This window comes from Humulus lupulus, chromosome 5, assembly GCF_963169125.1.
Source record: "Humulus lupulus chromosome 5, drHumLupu1.1, whole genome shotgun sequence".
In the NCBI taxonomy this organism is placed as follows: Eukaryota; Viridiplantae; Streptophyta; class Magnoliopsida; order Rosales; family Cannabaceae; genus Humulus; species Humulus lupulus.
The window spans coordinates 20,287,958-20,308,645 of NC_084797.1; positions in this window are offsets into that span (position 1 = coordinate 20,287,958).

Below are 20,688 nucleotides of genomic sequence, written 5' to 3' on the forward strand. Positions count from 1 at the left end.
GAAACATTAGAAACAATAAAACAATATTATTCACTTACATAATCTTGTTGAGCTGCCTCATTGACAAAAGATTTTGTCAATTTTCTCATATGAGAATCCCTCCAAGTATCAACAACATACGCATCCGGGTTCTCCTATACAAATGTAAACAAAATGTTTCAGAATGTGTTATTTTATAAAATTAAATCAACATCTTCACTTACATATTGGTGACGCTTAGCTGCCAACAACTTTGTGTAATGCCCCGGATTCCCTAATGTGGTTTAACAGTTGGATTAGTAGGCCGGGAGGGCCATAATTGTTTAATTATGCCATTAAATGTGTTTATGCATGTTTATGAGAATTATATTATAATATAATGTTAATTGTATGCATGTCGATGGTATATGTTGAAACCACATTATGATGTGGGTTTGTTCGAGCTGTTCGACATGAGACGATCGTAGAATATTGATTAGCGGTTTAGTCACAACAGGTTTAAGTGTCGGGACTTGGGTTGAGTCTCGGGGTGATTTCGATGACTAGAGCGTTACCGGGAGACATAGGGTAACGGGATGTGAATTATTGGTGTTTGAGATTATTGAGAATAGCGGGAATTGGAGAGCGTTAATTATGATTAACGAGTTAGGAGGAAAATACCAAATATGCCCTTGGGAGCCTTTAGAAACTATTAATTGACCTAGGGTTAAAATGGACATTTCATCCCTAGGATAGATATAACCTTTGTCAGCTGAAGAAGGTGGTGGAAAAAAAACAGAGTATGCAAAGGAGTTCTCCCGTATCTTCTTCTCTTCACCATTCTTTGTGGTTTTCGAACCAACTTTGAGGATTCTAGCTTGGGAAGAAAGCCTTGGGAGTTTGGGAGTGTGTTCCACCATTAAAGACCATCATAAGGCGAGCTTTGGGTAAGTTTCTAACCATGGTTTTCTTTGGTTTGCCCTGTTCTGGTGTTATTTTGCAGCTGGGATGTTTAGGGTGAATTCATGGTTTTGTGGGGAGTTTTGGCTAGGGTTCCCATGCTTGTGATGTTTGGGGTGTGTTGGGATGGTTTTTGGGTTCATTTGGCATCAAGAATAGGATTTGGAAGCTTGGGAATCGAGTTAGAATCAAAGGAGTTGAAGAAGGTCGGTTCAGGGGAGATTGGGGCTGGAGGTAGCGCTACAGCGCCCACCTTAGGGCGCTATAGCGCTCCTCAGGAGGCTTTCTGGCACTTGGGCGGTTCTGAGTTTAGCGCTGTGGCGCTAGGGGTTGAGCGCTGTAGCGCTACCCTGTTCCTTCTAAGTCCCGTTTTGAGTGTTTTTAAGGGGTTTTGACTTGGGGTTTCAATCCTTAAGGCCCGGGATCGAATCTACTCACCGTGTGGGCATGTTTCGAGGTCCTGAGGGTGGTGCTTAGGTTAATACCCAATTATTATGGATTCTCATTAATGGAAGTTATAATTGGTTGTGATTAGGTAACTGCTAAGGAACTAAAAGATCGATCGTTCTCAGGGGTCGTCTTTACCATACTTCTCGCTCGAACTTGAGGTAAGAAAACAGTGTACGAATATAGTTGCACCCTGTACATGTATATGACATGCATGGTTTGATATTGAGGCATGTTGGTTGATATATGTGGACATGGATTGCATATTAAATGCTAGTGAACGCTGATTACCTGTTTATGATACTAACTGGTCAGGGACCGACTCTAAAGTCGATGAACACGCATTGAACGGCTCTATGGCATTAATGCGGGACCGACCCTAAGGTCGAAGAACTTATAAGCGCGTGCCTGGTCTACGACCAGATGTCTATAGCCAAGGTATAAGACCCCGGTGACTGTTTGTCACATGGCTAAGGGACGTTGTCCATAGCTTCGACTCTAGAGTCGTGAGGAAGGTTATGTTGGTGAATAATCACCATGCACCTGTCTTGATTGAACATATGAGAGAATCACTTATCTGCTAAGCCCTGGTGACCCTATCGTCACATGGCTAGAAGGAGCGATGCTCATTATTGTGACTTTTGGCTATTGTCACCTACTAGTTTGGACTGATAGTCCTGAATGGTTATTATGATCGATGTTGATATTATATCATGCTATATTGTGTTTTCTTGCTGGGCCTTGGCTGATGGGTGCTTTGTGGTGCAGGTAAAGGGAAGGAAAAGCTTAATCAGCCCTGAGTGGAGAGCTTGGGCGATGTTGTGTACATACAGGGCTGCTTGACTGCCACGGTCAAGGAGTTCTCAGAGGGACTAGGGGTTTACCCTATTTTTGCCGCTTAGGCCGGCGCAGATTGTAAATTTGGAACTGTAGCGACTCTTTTATATTACGAACTACTTGTAAACATTTTGAAAGGCTCATGAGCAGTTTGTTTACTTAATGAAATGCATCCTTTCCTTTTTACCAGTTTTCCACCTTAACCTGATAATAACACTTAGATCACGTTTTTAACTAAAGGACTCGGGTAGCGGGTCAAATTTTCGGTTCACCGTTCACCCTAACTATTCTGGGGTAACCAGGGCGTTACAACTTGGTATCAAAGCAATGCCAAGGTTAGGGTTCCTGTAGACTGGCTGTTTATGAACACACATCACCGAAGTCAAGCTCGACTCATGGTTTGGTAACTATTTATGTGGTTACATGTATAATTGTTTAAATGTGATATATATGCTTTACCTGTGTGCATGAGATATTATGTGGAGCCTGTGCCCTGAAATACTATATCTTTAGCAAATGTGTGCTAATTAGTACTGAGATTGCTGGCGCCTGCTTATTAGTATGGTTGTTTATTATGTGATACATGCTGAGTGCTGAATGCCATAAACATGTATCTGGTTGTGAATATTAAATGACTGTGGAATGTGATTATTATCTGTTTATTCTTGGACCGTAAGGCGACAAGAGGTTTAGTTATCACTACCTGACTGGCCGTATTGATTATTGTTTCAGTAAGGTATCAGTGACAGAATGAACCCAGAACAGACAGGCACCTCAGCTGGCCAGAGTGGTCAGGGTCAGAATAATGACAACAGTCAGGGTCAAGTGAATGACCAGTCTCAGGTTCCACAGCCAGCACCTGCAAACTGGTAGAAAATGTTTAGTGATTTGCAGGCTATAGTGGTAAAGCAGGGAGAGGAGCTTCGTCTCCTAAGACAGCAGCAAGTGCCTGTAGTTGCCAATGTTGCAGAGGCACCTTCTGTGTCGGTGCCAGTTACTGGGCAACTGCCTAGGGTTGAAAACAGATTGGAACCTCTCTATGAGCGGTTCAGGAAACAACAACCTCCTGTGTTTGAAGGCAGTGCCGATCCTACCAAAGCTGAACAATGGATGAGCATGATTACCACTGTTCTGGACTTTATGAGGGTAGTTGGTGCTGAGAGGGTGGCCTGTGCTGCCTATATGTTTCGGGATGACGCCCGGATTTGGTGGGAAGTGGTTGGCCAGACCAAGGATGTTAATCTCCTGAGCTGGGAGGAATTTCAGATTTTGTTTAATGAAAAGTACTATAATGACGCCATTAGAGCGGCGAAGGCTGATGAATTTATGAGACTACTTCAGGGAAGCTTATCAGTAACCGAGTATGCCTTAAGGTTTGACCGTTTGGCAAAGTTTGCCAAGGAGTTGGTGCCCACTGATGGGACCAGGAGAGAGCGTTTCTTACAGGGGCTACAGCCCAGGTTAGCCCGAGATGTGCGCATCACCACTGTGGAGAAGGCACTTACAGCTGAAACTGCATAGATTAAGATCTGGCGTGACAATATAGCCAGAAGGGATTTCAGGAGGCCAGGTCCTCCATTTGTGGGTTCTGGTAGGGGTGTTGGCCCCAGTGATCAGAAGAGGAAGGTTCCTGATACCTTCCCAGTTCCAGGTCCTGACAGGAGACCTCGTGGTATTACAATAGGTCGTCCAGGTGGAAATGAAGCCTGGAAGTCTTATCCCGAGTGTCCTAGATGCAAGAGGCATCACTTGGGAGAGTGTAAGGCAAGGGCCTGCTTCTCTTGTGGAGCAATGGGTCATCTGAAAAAGGATTGCCCTAAGGCAAGAAAGGAAGAACCCAGGAAGGCAGACAACTCGGCCCCAGCGCAAGTGTTTGCTTTGACTCAAGCAGAAGCTGAGGCTTCGCCCTCAGTTGTTACAGGTCAGCTTCTTAGTGCAGGAACTGCTTATAATGTATTGATTGACTCTGGTGCTACACATTCCTTTGTTGCTAGTAGTGTTATTGATAGATTGTGTAGACCTTGTGATTTCTATGCTGTGGGGTTTGGTACTATGTTACCCACTGGGGAGTTGGTTGTATCCAGGAGATGGGTCAGATCTTTGTCGGTGATAGTGGAGGGCAGAGAGTTGTCAGTGGATCTTATAGAGTTGGTTATGACTGACTTCGATATGATACTGGGTATGGATTGGTTAGCCAAGTATGGGGCAACCATTGATTGCAGAAGGAAGATGGTCACCTTTGAGCCTGAAGGTGAGGATCCTTTTGTATTTGTTGGTGCTGTGCATGGACCCCGTATTCCTATGATTTCTGCATTGAGGGCTAGGGATTTGTTGCAAGGGGGTTGCAATGGATTCTTAGCCAGTGTGGTTGATACCACCCAGGTCGTGCCAGTGAGACCAGAGGACACTAGACTTGTATGTGAGTTTCTGGATGTGTTTCCGGAAGATTTGCCAGGGTTGCCACCACATAGAGAGATTGAGTTCGTTATAGAACTGGCCCCAGGGACGGAGCCAGTGTCTAGAGCACCATACAGAATGGCCCTAGCTGAGTTGAAATAATTAAAGGTACATTTGCAAGAGCTGTTGGATTTGGGTTTTATCAGACCTAGCTTTTCACCTTGGGGTGCGCCACTTCTGTTTGTGAAGAAGAAAGATGGTTCTCTGAGGATGTGTATAGATTACAGGGAACTGAACAAGTTGACAATTAAGAACCGGTATCCTTTGCCAAGGATAGACGATCTGTTTGATCAATTGCAGAGTAAGACGGTATTCTCTAAGATCGACCTTCGTTCTGGTTATCATCAGTTGAGGGTTAAGGAGGGAGATATATCGAAGACCGCTTTTCGCACTAGGTATGGGCATTATGAGTTTCTAGTTATGTCATTTGGATTGACTAATGCCCCTGCCGCTTTCATGGATATGATGAACAGGGTGTTCAAAGATTATTTGGACCAGTTTGTGATCGTCTTTATCGATGATATTCTGGTATATTCTCAGACTGAGTCAGAGCATGAACATCATCTAAGGTTGGTTCTACAGAGGTTGAGAGAGCACAGATTGTTTGCAAAGTTCAAGAAGTGTGAATTCTGGTTGTCTCAGGTGTCCTTCCTTGGGCACATTGTCAGTAAGGAGGGGATTAAAGTAGATCCAGCAAAGATTGAAGCGGTCAGAGATTGGCCAAGGCCAAAGAATGCTTCAGAGGTTAGAAGTTTCCTTGGATTGGCAGGATATTACAGGCGTTTTGTGGAGGTGTTCTCAAAGATTACTACTTCATTGACCGAGCAGACACGCAAGGGTCAAAAGTTTGTGTGGTCAGACAAATGTGAGAACAGCTTCCAGGAGTTGAAACAGAGATTGATTACAGCTTCGGTTCTAAGTCTTCCGACAGACCAAGAGAAGTTTGTGATATACTGCGATGCTTCTCATCAGGGTTTGGGCTGTGTTTTGATGCAATCAGAGAGAGTTATAACTTATGCTTCTCATCAGTTGAAGGAGTACGAGAAGAGGTATCCTGCTCATGATTTAGAGTTGGCAGCGGTGGTTTTTGCTTTAAAGATATGGAGGCACTATCTCTATGGAGAGAAGTGTGAGATTTATACAGACCACAAGAGCCTGAAGTACTTCTTCACCCAGAAGGACTTGAACATGAGGCAAAGGCGTTGGCTGGAATTAGTGAAAGATTATGATTGTGAGATTCTATATCACCCGGGAAAAGCCAACGTGGTAGCTAATGCCTTAAGCCGGAAGGGTCCGGGACAGATTCATGGTATTAGGCTGATAGCCAGAGAGTTAGCTGATCACATGACCAGAGCTGGTATAGAGTTACTGGTAGGCCAGTTGGCCAATATTACGCTAAATTCTACGCTGTTAGAGAGGGTTAAAGAGGGTCATTTGGGTGATCCACAGCTGATCAAGATTAGAGAGGATGTCTTGGCTGGAGCATCCAGGGATTATACAGTGTCTGATTTGGGGTAGTTGAGATACAAAGGACGGATATGTGTTCCGTTAGACACTGCTTTGAGGCGAGAGATTCTGGATGAATCTCACACGACACCTTACTCTTTGCATCCAGGCACCACGAAGATGTATCAGGATGTGAGATCATTGTATTGGTGGCCAGGGATGAAGAGAGATGTAGTAGAGTATGTGGCTAAGTGCTTGACATGTCAACAGGTCAAGGCTGAGCATCAGAGGCCGGAAGGGTTACTGCAGCCTCTGGATATCCCAGAGTGGAAGTGGGAAGACATCACGATGGACTTTGTGGTGGGCTTGCCCAGGACAATTGGTCAGCATGATTCCATTTGGGTGATAGTGGATCGCTATACCAAGTCAGCTCACTTTCTGCCAGTGAGGACTACTTATATCGTTGACCAGTATGCAGATCTCTATGTGAGAGAGATCGTGCGCCTCCATGGAGCTCCTAGGTCAATCGTGTCAGATCGGGACCCTACATTCACTTCCAAGTTTTGGAAGAGTTTACAGACAGCCATGGGTACACGACTGAAGTTCAGTACAGCATATCATCCTTAGACAGATGGGCAATCTGAGAGGACGATCCAGATATTGGAGGACATGATGCGGGCATGTGTGCTGGACTTTGGTGGGTCATGGAGTAAGTATCTGCCTTTGATAGAGTTCTCCTATAACAACAATTATCAATCTACCATTGGTGTTGCACCTTATGAGATGCTATATGGTAGGAATTGTAGATCTCCCATTCATTGGGATGAGACAGGTGAAAGGAGATACTTAGGTCCTGAAGCAGTTCAGAGGACCAATGAGGCTATTTGTAATGCCCCGGATTCCCTAATCTGGTTTAACGGCTGGATTTGTAGGCCGGGTGGGCCATAATTGTTTAGTTATGCCATTAAACGTGTTTATGCATGTTTATGAGAATTATATTATAATATAATGTTAATTGTATTCATGTCAGTGATATATGCTGAGACCACATTATGATGTGGGTTTGTTCGAGTTATTCGACATGAGACGATCGTAGAATATTGATTAGCGGTTTAGTCACAATGGGTTTAAATGTCGGGACTTGGGTTGAGTCTCGGGGTGATTTTGATGATTAGAGCGTTACCGGGAGATAAAGGGTAACGGGTTGTGAATTGTTGGTGTTTAAGATTATTGAGAATAGCGGGAATTGGAGAGCGTTAATTATGATTAACGAGATGGGAAGGAAGTACCAAAAATGCCCTTGAGAGCCTTTAGAAAGTATTAATTGACCTAGGGGTAAAATGGTCATTTCACCCCTAGGATAGATATAACACTTGATAGCTGAGAAAGATGAAGGAAAAACAGAGTACACTTTAGAGTTCTCCCGTACCTTCTTCTCCTCACTGTTCTTTGTGGTTTTTGAACCAATTTTGAGGACTCAAGCTTAGGAAGCAAGCCTTGGGAGTTTGGGAGTGTGTTCCACCATTGAAGACCATCACAAGCCAAGCTTTGGGTACGTTTCTAACCATGGTTTCTCTGGTTTGCTCTGTTTTGGTTTTGTTTTGCAGCTGAGTTTCCTAGGATGAATTCATGGTTTTTGTTGGGAGTTTTGGCTAGGGTTCCCATGCTTGTGATGTTTGGGGTGTGTTAGGATGGTTTTTGGGTTTATTTGGCATCAAGAATAGGCTTTGGAAGCTTGGGAATCGAGTTAGAATCGAAGGAGATGAAGAAGGTCGGTTCAGGGGTGTTTGGGCCTAGAGGTAGCGCTACAGCGCCCACCCTAGGGCGCTATAGCTCTCCTCAGGAGGCTTTCTGGTGCTTGGGAGTTTCTGAGTATAGCGCTGTGGCGCTAGGGGTTGAGCGCTGCAGCGCTACCCTGTTCCTTCCAAACCCCGTTTTGAGTGTTTTTAAGGGTTTTTGACTTGGGGTTTCAATCCTTAAGGCCCGGGATCGAATCTACTCACCGTGTGGGCATGTTTCGAGGTCCCGAGGGTAGTTCCTAGGTTAAGACCCTATCATTGTGGATTCTCATTAATGGAGGTTATAATTGGTTGTGATTAGGTAACCGCTAAGGAATTAAAAGGTCGATCGTTCTCAGGGGTCGTCTTTGTCATACTTCTCGCTCAAACTTGAGGTAAGAAAATGGTGTATGATTACAGTTGCACCCTGTACAAGTATATGACATGCATGGTTTGATATTGGGGCATGTTGGTTGATACATGAGAACATGGGTTGCATATTAAATGCTAGTGAATGCCGATTATCTGTTTAAGACACTGACTAGTCAGGGACCGACTCTAAAGTCGATGATCACGCATTGAATGGCTCTATGGCATTAATGCGGGACCGGCCCTAAGGTCAATGAACTTATAAGTGCTTGCCTGGTCTACGACCAAAAGACTATAGCCAAGGTATATGATCCCGGTGACCGTTTGTCACGTGGCTAAGGGACGTTGTCCATAGTTTCGACCCTAGAGTCGTGAGGAAGGTTATGTTGGTGACCAATCACCATGCACCTGTCCTGAACATGCTTATGAAAGAAATCACCTATCAGTTAAGCCCTGGTGACCCTATCGTCACATGGCTAGAATGAGCGATGCTCATTATTGTGACTTTTGGCTATTGTCACCTACTTGTTGGACTGATAGTCCTGAATGGTTATTATGATCGTTGTTGATATTACATCATGTTTTATTATGTTTTCTTGCTGGGCCTTGGCTCATGGGTGCTATGTGGTGCAGGTAAAGGAAAGGAAAAGCTTGACCAGCCTTGAGTGGAGAGCTTGGGCAATGTGATGTACATACAGGGCCGCTTGATCGCCACGGTCAAGGAGTTCTCAGAGGGACTAGAGGTTTACCCTATTTTTGCCGCTTAGGCCGGCGGGGATTGTAAATTTGGAACTGTAGCGAATCTTTTGTATTACGAACTACTTGTAAACATTTTGAAAGGCTCATGAGCAGTTTATTTACTTAATGAAATGTACCCCTTCCTTTTTGCTGGTTTTTCACCTTAACCTGATATTAACACTTAGATCACGTTTTTAACCAAAGGACTCGGGTAGCGGGTCAAATTTTCGGTTCACCGTTCACCGTAACTGTTCTGGGTTAACCAGGGCGTTACACTATTGATAGGATTAGAGCTCGGATGCTTACTTCTCAAAGTAGACAGAAGAGCTATGCAGATCCCAAACGCAGGAATGTGGAGTTCCAGGTAGGAGACTATGTCTTCCTCAGAGTCTCGCCATGGAAAGGGGTGAGAAGGTTTGGGAAGAAAGGCAAGCTGAGTCCCAGGGTTGTAGGTCCATTTGAGATCTTGGAGAGGATTGGTCAAGTGTCTTACAGGATAGCTTTACCTCCGGCGTTGTCGGCCGTGCATAATGTATTTCATGTTTCCGCTCTTCGGAGGTATGTATCTGATGACAGTCATGTTTTGAGTTATGAGGATCTGGAGCTTGAGCTAGATCTCTCCTTTGAGGAGCAGCCTGTTCAGATACTTGATCAGAAGGATAAAGTCCTCAGGAACAAGACAATACCTTTGGTTAAGGTGTTGTGGAGGAACAGCAAGGTCGAGGAGGCGACCTGGGAGCTAGAGTCTGATATGCGGAGTCAGTATCCCGAGCTGTTCAGGTAAATTTCGAGGATGAAATTTCTGTAAGGAGGGGATAGTTGTAATGCCCCGGATTCCCTAATGTGGTTTAACAGTTGGATTAGTAGGCCGGGAGGGCCATAATTGTTTAATTATGCCATTAAATGTGTTTATGCATGTTTATGAGAATTATATTATAATATAATGTTAATTGTATGCATGTCGATGGTATATGTTGAAACCACATTATGATGTGGGTTTGTTCGAGCTGTTCGACATGAGACGATCGTAGAATATTGATTAGCGGTTTAGTCACAACAGGTTTAAGTGTCGGGACTTGGGTTGAGTCTCGGGGTGATTTCGATGACTAGAGCGTTACCGGGAGACATAGGGTAACGGGATGTGAATTATTGGTGTTTGAGATTATTGAGAATAGCGGGAATTGGAGAGCATTAATTATGATTAACGAGTTAGGAGGAAAATACCAAATATGCCCTTGGGAGCCTTTAGAAACTATTAATTGACCTAGGGGTAAAATGGACATTTCACCCCTAGGATAGATATAACCTTTGTCAGCTGAAGAAGGTGGTGGAAAAAAAACAGAGTATGCAAAGGAGTTCTCCCGTATCTTCTTCTCTTCACCATTCTTTGTGGTTTTCGAACCAACTTTGAGGATTCTAGCTTGGGAAGCAAGCCTTGGGAGTTTGGGAGTGTGTTCCACCATTAAAGACCATCATAAGCCGAGCTTTGGGTAAGTTTCTAACCATGGTTTTCTCTGGTTTGCCCTGTTCTGGTGTTATTTTGCAGCTGGGATGTTTAGGGTGAATTCATGGTTTTATGGGGAGTTTTGGCTAGGGTTCCCATGCTTGTGATGTTTGGGGTGTGTTGGGATGGTTTTTGGGTTCATTTGGCATCAAGAATAGGATTTGGAAGCTTGGGAATCGAGTTAGAATCGAAGGAGTTGAAGAAGGTCGGTTTAGGGGAGATTGGGGCTGGAGGTAGCGCTACAGCGCCCACCTTAGGGCGTTATAGCTCTCCTCAGGAGGCTTTCTGGCACTTGGGCGGTTCTGAGTTTAGCGCTGTGGCGCTAGGGGTTGAGCGCTGTAGCGCTACCCTGTTCCTTCTAAGTCCCGTTTTGAGTGTTTTTAAGGGGTTTTGACTTGGGGTTTCAATCCTTAAGGCCCGGGATCGAATCTACTCACCGTGTGGGCATGTTTCGAGGTCCTGAGGGTGGTGCTTAGGTTAAGACCCTATTATTATGGATTCTCATTAATGGAAGTTATAATTGGTTGTGATTAGGTAACTGCTAAGGAACTAAATGATCGATCGTTCTCAGGGGTCGTCTTTACCATACTTCTCGCTCGAACTTGAGGTAAGAAAACAGTGTACGAATACAGTTGCACCCTGTACAGGTATATGACATGCATGGTTTGATATTGAGGCATGTTGGTTGATATATGTGGACATGGATTGCATATTAAATGCTAGTGAACGCTGATTACCTGTTTATGATACTGACTGGTCAGGGACCGACTCTAAAGTCGATGAACACGCATTGAACGGCTCTATGGCATTAATGCGGGACCGACCCTAAGGTCGATGAACTTATAAGCGCGTGCCTGGTCTACGACCAGATGTCTATAGCCAAGGTATAAGACCCCGGTGACTGTTTGTCACATGGCTAAGGGACGTTGTCCATAGCTTCGACTCTAGAGTCGTGAGGAAGGTTATGTTGGTGACTAATCACCATGCACCTGTCCTGATTGAACATATGAGAGAATCACTTATCCGCTAAGCCCTGGTGACCCTATCGTCACATGGCTAGAAGGAGCGATGCTCATTATTGTGACTTTTGGCTATTGTCACCTACTTGTTGGACTGATAGTCCTGAATGGTTATTATGATCGTTGTTTATATTACATCATGTTTTATTATGTTTTCTTGCTGGGCCTTGGCTCATGGGTGCTATGTGGTGCAGGTAAAGGAAAGGAAAAGCTTGACCAGCCTTGAGTGGAGAGCTTGGGCAATGTGATGTACATACAGGGCCGCTTGACCGCCACGGTCAAGGAGTTCTCAGAGGGACTAGGGGTTTACCCTATTTTTGCCGCTTAGGCCGGCGGGGATTGTAAATTTGGAACTGTAGCGACTCTTTTGTATTACGAACTACTTGTAAACATTTTGAAAGGCTCATGAGCAGTTTATTTACTTAATGAAATGTACCCCTTCCTTTTTGCTGGTTTTTCACCTTAACCTTATATTAACACTTAGATCACGTTTTTAACCCAAGGACTCGGGTAGCGGGTCAAATTTCCGGTTCACCGTTCACCGTAACTGTTCTGGGGTAACCAGGGCGTTACACTTTGTGCCTTGTGTTGTTACATACTTTATTTGTCTTCTGTTTCTTGATTTTTAGTAGAACGAACCAAAAATCTTTCGCTCAAAAACATTTCACAAATAAGCTGCCAAGCCTCCTTAGTGCAATGGTCTGGTGGCTTAGAGAGGACATTCTCCAAATCTTCTGGTCCAGCATAATGATTTTTGAAGTGTCTATGTCTATAGTTCTTTCTCTCGCGATATCTTTCCCCCATCTCCTTGTTGAGAGTTTCCAGAACTGACTCACGTTGTGGATGACGGTCTATATTATTGTAATACTGCATTAAGAAAAAAAATATTAGATAACTTGTAAATAATGGAATTAAATAATGAAAAGTACAAGATTTGTAATTTTTTTACCCTCATACGATCAAGCACTTGATCCTTAAACTGTTGAGGTACATCAGCAAAATCCAAATAATGCCCCGGACACAAAATGGAAACTAGAGTGCCCAACATACGAATAAAAGCTTGATCCTCCTGCCCAACCACTTTGTTGGTCATAGGATCAAGCTCTAGATCCAATGGTTTCCCAGCTTTTTTCCTTCGTTCTTCAAGAACATTATTACTAGCAGGGCCACGACCTTTTCTTCTCATCGACGGGGCTTTAAAAATTATTAACAATAATCAGTATTAGTATTGATGTTATATTTATCTAACAATAGAATTTCTAAAAATAATTTTGATATGCAATATTTAACCTAACTCGCAAGATGTTGGTACCCTAAAAGGATCTGGCGAGTCTTGAACCCCACCATCTCCGCCGTGATAAGAAGCTATATCAGCTGACATAATACTTCAGTTCAAAATTTATTAGTTAGTAATTAGCATTAAAATAGAAGTATATCACATTGAATTCATAATAATAATAATTACAAAAAAAAACTTTGTTATATTTAAATATATAGTTCTGTTACACAAATAGAAAAAACTAAACAGAGTAATCACTATCATTTCCATCAGTAATTGGAGATACATTTTCATCTTCACAAAGCTCAAATATCTTATATTATAATTACAAAAAAATACTTCATTATATTTAAATACATAGTTCTGTTACACAAATAAAAAAAACTAAACAGAGCAATCACTATCATTTCCATCAGTAATCGGAGACACATTTTCATCTTCACAAAGCTCAACAACCAATTCATCTTCTGCATCTGCAACGTCCTCATGTTCTGACATATCAGCTTCGTCGTCACCATCTTCATCAGCTCCAACATATGCAGCAGGTTGATCAGATTGCATAATCAACTCTCCGAGGTCCACAGTCAACACAAAATTTGATGAACTTGTTTCATGTACAACATCAATAACATCATTAACCTCATCAGAATTGTCCTTAATGTCCCAAATCTGTCGATGATTCACATCTTCTACAACTTTCCAATCACGACCTCTAAGTAAATCATTGAGATAGAAAACTTGCTTAGCTTGAGTAGCAAGTATGTACGGCTCATCTTTGTACCATTCACCATTGACGTTTATACTGGTGATATTATTTTCAATGACTGTTTTCTTCATTCTTGGATTTGTATTAAACCACTTGCACCGAAATAATGCTACTGAATATGCACCAGTGAAAGAAAGTATCACTACTTCTTCAAGCGTGCTGTAATAATTAAAACCTTCTGTTCCAGCAACAGACACTCCATTATTCTGTGTGGTGCGCTTTTTTTCTCGATCGTGTGCAATAAATCGAACACCATTGACTATACAACCTTGGTAAAAGGTTGACAAATGATCTGACCCAGATGCTAAAACTAACAGTTCATCACCATTTTCCAAAGACCCAAGCTTGTGCAAGTCATATATCTAAATACATAGAATGATATTAGATTCACAAAATATATCATTTATAAAATCACTGTTCAAAGTTCAAAGTTCAAAGCTACCTTTTTATGAAACCACGAACGAAAATTTTTCCTATGAAAACGATCATGATCACCATCTAGGTATTTTTGTTTAATCTCTTGTAGGTGTTCGCTGTTAATTAGAATAGTGTTACGATTCTTGATAACAAAAAACTGATAAAACCACACATGTTCTAATTTATAAGAGAATAAACTTACTCTAAATAAGGCTCAATTTCAGGAGAATTCTCAAGTATGAACCACTCAGCTTTTTCACGAGTATTATGATCGAGAGTCTTCAAAGTTCCCTTTGTGAGTGGACGACATTGAGATTGGAAAACTGCAAGATTTCGTGGGATATAAGTTGCATCTTCATTTCGATCAAGACGGTTAAATCTTGTTTCAATGTCTTTGAAATACATTGAACAAAAGGTCAAAGCCTCATCTGCAACATAGCCTTTGGCGATCGACCCTTCAGGGCGAGCTTTATTTCCCACATAATTCTTTAATTTTTTCATGTACCTTTCAAAAGGATACATCCACCTCATAAATACCGGACCACCCAATATTGCTTCTTCTGGCAAATGTAATACCAAATGAATCATTATGTCAAAAAAAGCTGGAGGAAAAATCAACTCCATCTTGCACAATATCTGAATAAGATCATTTTGTGCTTCCTCCATATTTTTAACATTTAAAGTCTTCGAACATATTTGCCTGAAGAAATTTCACAATTCTGCAATAGTGCTCGATATAGATTTTGGAAGAAACTTGCGAACACCGAGAGAAAGTAATCGTTGCATTATCACATGACAATCGTGTGACTTCAACCCAAGAATATTTGTATCATTCTTAGACACTTTCTTCTTCAAATTTGAACAAAAGCCATCTGGAAATCTAACTCCTTTTATAAACTGACAAAACTGTTGCCTCTGCGCCGGAGTTAACACATAAGGAGCGTGCAGCTTCATCAGCTTCCCATTCTCATCTTCATAAATCCACAATGATTCTCTCACACCCATCTTTTTCAAATCATGTCTGGCATTAGTGGTGTCCTTAGATTTATCACTGTCTAAGATGCTGCCAAGGAGACTATCACACACATTCTTCTCAACATGCATGACATCTATATTGTGTTTTAATTTGTTTGTACACCAATACTCAAGCTCGTAAAAAATACTTTTTTTCCTCCAATTACCTTCATCTACTCCTCTTTTACGTTTCACTCCCCCAAACTGGACATGTTTTCCTGGAACTTGCGCTGCAAGAGCATTAATTTGTTCTAGTATATCCTCACAAGTAAACCGTCTCGGAGGACGTCTTCTCTCAACTTCTCCATCGAACTCTTTGTCTCTTCTCATTCAATGAGTACTTGGCAAGAATCTTCTGTGACCAACGTAAGATGTCTTACCGATCACTCTGATGGAAGTTGTGTCCTCATTACACGTAGGACAAGCTTTGTAACCCCGACCACTCCATCCAGACAAACTACTGCGAGCTGGAAAATCGTTCACTGTCCACAAAAGGGCTGCCCACATCTTGAACATCCTGTTGGTCGTACTATCTCTTGTATCAACTCCGTTAACCCACAGATCCTTCAACTCATCTACCAATGGTCTCAGAAATACATCCATGTCCTTACCGGGTGATTTTGGCCCAGCAATAAGGAGGGTCAACATGAAATAATTGTCTTTCATGCACAACCAAGGTGGCAGATTATAGTTTGCCAACACCACAGGCCACATGCTGTATGCAAGGTTCATGTTGCCAAATGGATTAAATCCATCAGCAGCTAAGCCCAGACGAACATTTCTGGGATCCCTTGAAAAATCAGGATGCTTGGCATCAAAGTCCTTCCACGCAGAGCCGTCCACCGGGTGTCGCATCACCCCTTCATCTTTTCATTTCCCAGAGTGATGCCATATCATGTGTTTTGCTGTAATCTTTGAACTGTATAATCTTTTCAACCGAGGGGTCAACGGAAAGTAACGCATCACCTTTTGTGGCACTTTTTTTCCTTTCGTCATTTCGGAAGTAATCCATCTACTACTTCCGCATACTGGACATGTATCTTTAGATGCATGCTCATTGTAAAATAAGCAGCAATCATACTGACACACATGAATGGACTCGTATCCCAACCCTAATTTTTTCAATCTCTTTTTCGCCTCGTAGTACGATCCGGGGATTTTGTTTTCCTTAGGAAATGCAAGCTTTAACAACTTCAGCAATTCATCAAATATGTTGTTAGGCATCTTCCCTCTAACTTTTAGATGCAATAACTTTGCTAAAAAGTTCAGGGATGAAATCCAATCACATCCAGGATACAACTCCGCTTCAATTTCCTCAAATAACTCGTCATAATACTGACTCCCACCGGGATCCCTTTCTACTTCCTCAGTTGTTGGTAAAAGGAAGTCTTCCACAACGTGAATCATCTCATCGTCTTCATTCTCATCAACCACCTCATCAGCAACAATTTCTTCCACCTCGCCATGAAAAATCCACTTATCATAAGCTTGATGAAAACCCTTATCGAATACGTGTGCCCGAACTACATCTAAAGATTCAAATCTATTATTATTGCATCTCACACACGGGCACCTAATTATTCCATCAGAATCTTTATGTTCCGACGCCATCCTCAAAAAAGCTTGCAGACCATTCCAATATTCTTGACAACCACGATTTCTCAATGTTGTCCAAGTCTTGTCAATCGCCATCTAAAGTGTTATAAGAGTATGAGTTTTAGTAATGTGAATAGAAATGGATTACAAAGGAGATTTGTTATCATTTTTGAAAATCTTATGCAATATTATAATATCTTATGCTATTTTATGATGTTTTATTAGATAATTTTATTTATAAACAAATTAATTTTTTTTTCCTAAACTAATTTATTATTTACTCATAATTTTTTAAAATTTTATTAAATATAATTATCAATTTTTATATTCATGTAATTTATATTAAACAATGTTATTCAATAAACAAATTAAATTAAATTATTTAATTAGATAATATTATATCAAACTTTTATTATTTAATTAATTAAATTATTATAAATTAATTAAAAAATAAATTATTATTTATATAATTATTTATTCTTAATTTTTTAAACTTTTATTAAATATAATTATCAATTTCTATATTCATGTAATTTATAAATTATTTATTCATAATTTTTTAATTTGTAATAATAATAATAATAATTTTATAAATGAATTATTGTTTGACTTTAAGACTAATTTATTTTTTCAAATAATTAGAAAATTTTTATTAATAATATTTTAAACTTATCATTTCTGTGCCGATATCCTTGTAATTGATGGTTGTAGTCAACAACCATCAATCACAAGCATACCGAGACTAAGAAAATAAATTAACTACTGATTAATTTTTTTTGTTCTATTTTTACAAATTATAATAATAATAATAATAACATATGTTCAAGCAAAAAGGAGAAAAAATAACAAAATAACATGATAATATGCACTTATTGTTGTTTTTTTTTTCTATACTCACTTTTTTTATTAAATAAACTATCTTAAATTTGTTTCAAAAAATTTCACAATCTAAACAAAATTAGTACTATAAAAGATTTCACTTATTTGACTAAATACTTTTTTTTTGACAAAAATTAGTAAGTAGTTCAAAAAATTTGGTGAGGCTGCTAATAATGGCAATGGAGGAACACAAACGTGATGTAATTAGTTTGTTTCAATTTTAATTTAAAAAATAATTACAAATTTTTTTAAAATAAAAAATAATTCAAAATTTATTACTAAAATTTAAAAATGATTCAAACATTAAAAAAATATTTTAAAATTTAAATTAATTTTAATTGAATTTGTATATTTTTCTAGCACTTAGTTTAATTAATATTAAATAATTAAGAAAATGGTGATAAAGAAAATATGGGTGCTAATAATCTGATTGATCAAGTTTAAATCCTCTTTATTCAATATTAACAAAAACACTATATTTTACTTAATACTAAATCATCTATTATTATATTTTATAAATTAATTTAAATTATCACTTAAATTTTGTTTTTAACCAAAACAGTCCTATAATTATTTACATACCAAGATTAAAAAATAAAGTAAGAACAAACATATATCTTAATAATAGATGTCAAGATTTACATACCAAGGATACTAACTAAAGGACTCAAAACTCAAATATTGTACACTAAACAAATATAGAATAAATTATTCAGAAAATACAAAAGATATTAATTACAAAAAATATATCCACACCTGTTGAGGGTGTGCCAAGGTCGTGTGTGTGTCGGGGTCGTGAGTGTGTCGCTGTCCTGATAAAAAAAAAATTAAGACCAAAAGATACACGTAAAAAATTCAAACCAAAATAATATAAAACTAAGTATAAAAAATGCAATATGTTGGTTAGGCATTACATTGCAAATAAGTATAAAATACACCATTATTCACCATTGAAGATGATTAAAGCAGAGAGCACAAAAGTAGCTAGTATAAAACAAGTGTTTCTATACCACTTACAACAATGATCTACACAAGTATATTTATTTTAGTCAATTTATTAATCTAACTTTTGCAAGTCCTTAAAATGCATGCACTTGTTTGATTTAAATTAAAATAATAAATCCATCCTAATTTTTCTATAATATTAATAAATTTCACATAAAAATTATAAACACAAAATAATTAACAAACTATATTAATAATTTCTACATACTACAGGAAGAGATTACAAGAGTGATACAAATTTTACTTAACCATTTAAACAACAATAAATGTGGAGAACAAAACACACATGATATATATATGTATTATCCTATATCAGATAACACTATAATTAGAGTCAATGTATTTGAAAAATCTGTCAAGAAACGTCCTACCTCGAGAAACTTGAAGTTTGGCTCCAAAGTGAAATAGATGCCCTCTTGAGTCAATAAAACCTCTCTGCCACAGATAACACTAATTTTAACAAAGGATTTTGTTTCGAATGGATATACACATATGCATGAATAATAATGAAGATGAAGTATAATACTGTAATAAGTGAAAACAAATCATCAGTTGTCAAGGAAAAAAGGTCCAACCTTTGAGCTATGTGTTCACATAAGCCAAGAGATAAAAGTCAAAAAACCAAACAAAAGGGTTGCTAACAACCCCCGGCACTATTATATCTAGCCTACCAACATGTTAGATTAATCGTTTTTATCAATGATTTTTTTTTTAAAAATAAAAACCCTAATATAATCACACTCGTTCAGATGAGTGATCTTGAAGCTGTACATAATATACTCTTAGTTCCCTAACATTATTAATTAACGCAGGTAACCTATAAAGGGAGTCAAATAAACAAGTAGAAGCAAACCTTTAGGGAAGAGAAAAAAATAAGGGAGGAACTGTAAAAACTAAACGCTTCGGCCCTCCAGTAAGTATGTGCTTCCTTCCTCACAGAACATATAATCTGCAATCCAGAGCAAGGATTATAAAAAACATTATCAAGGGGTGTAAAATTCAATCAAGACCCAAATTCCATCAGATTTTTAGCAAAAACAAATCACGTTTCATGAAAAAAATTAATCTTCATCCATGTACTCTTCTTGTTTTGCCAATCATTTAACCTCTCTGCAATATTATAGAAATAGGAACTAAAATAAATATACTTGAAAATGAAAATGAAATGTAACTTACTACGAAGGCGGCGACTGTGGGTGTTTCTCGCCGTGGGTGATGCTTCCACTGGTTTCTCGGCGGCGACTGTGGGCTCGGCGGTTTCGTCTGGTTAGAGAGAGCAGACGGAGAAGAAAGAATGGATGAAGAAGGGATGCGAGAGGCGAGGAAGAACGGATGCGATGAAAATTTAAACTGCTTAAGAGCATTAGCAGCGGGGCTCGCCGCTATTATTAGTCCCCATCGCTAATATTATTATTAGCGGCGGGTAGTCCGCGGCTAATAACAGTAATTACCCGCGCGCTAATATTATAAGCGGCAGTATGCCCGCGGCTAATAATAGTTGGAGAATGCATTCTAGGAGAGCTAAGGGGAGTGGTCCTAGGAGACCCCAAGGAGAAAGTGGTCCTAGGAGACCCCAAGGGTGTGTTTGAGGTAAGCCTCCCAAGGTTTCCTAAGTGTTGGCCCGAACGTGTCTAAGGTAGGTAGCTAAGGAGGAGGAGTCCCATGCAAGTCAAGAGTGGAGACTTAGTTTTTGACAAGGAGAGCCTACACAATGTCCGATCGGACATAGTTGGGAGATACTAAAGGAGAGTGCCTCAGACTTGTCCAAGGTGAGGTGCCAAAGAAGATGCCTCGGACCACCTTGGTCCAAGGAGAAGGCCACGAGGTCCGAAGGGACCTTGAATGGAGGAGGTATGCTCGGACTTGTCCGAGGTGAGAAGCAAGGGTGTTGCCTCGGACCACCCTGGTCCGAGGAGAGCCAAGCTTGTATCACCTTGGTCCAAGGAAAGCTTGAAGGAGTAATCAACATGCACAAGTCCTACCACCATGCACGTTCGACCAGCACTTGCATGGGTAGTCAGTAGGAGGTGGATCAATTAGCTAGAGGAGACTAAGTCAAGGTTCCCAGAGACAGCTTCAACAACATACGCGGGAATCTCTCATTCCTCACTCAAATTGAGGAATTAGTTATATTTTAAATATTTCTTGTAATATAAATATAAGATGAATAATAAAATATCCCTATCTAAAGGGGATATCAGTTGAGTATCCCAGGCCTA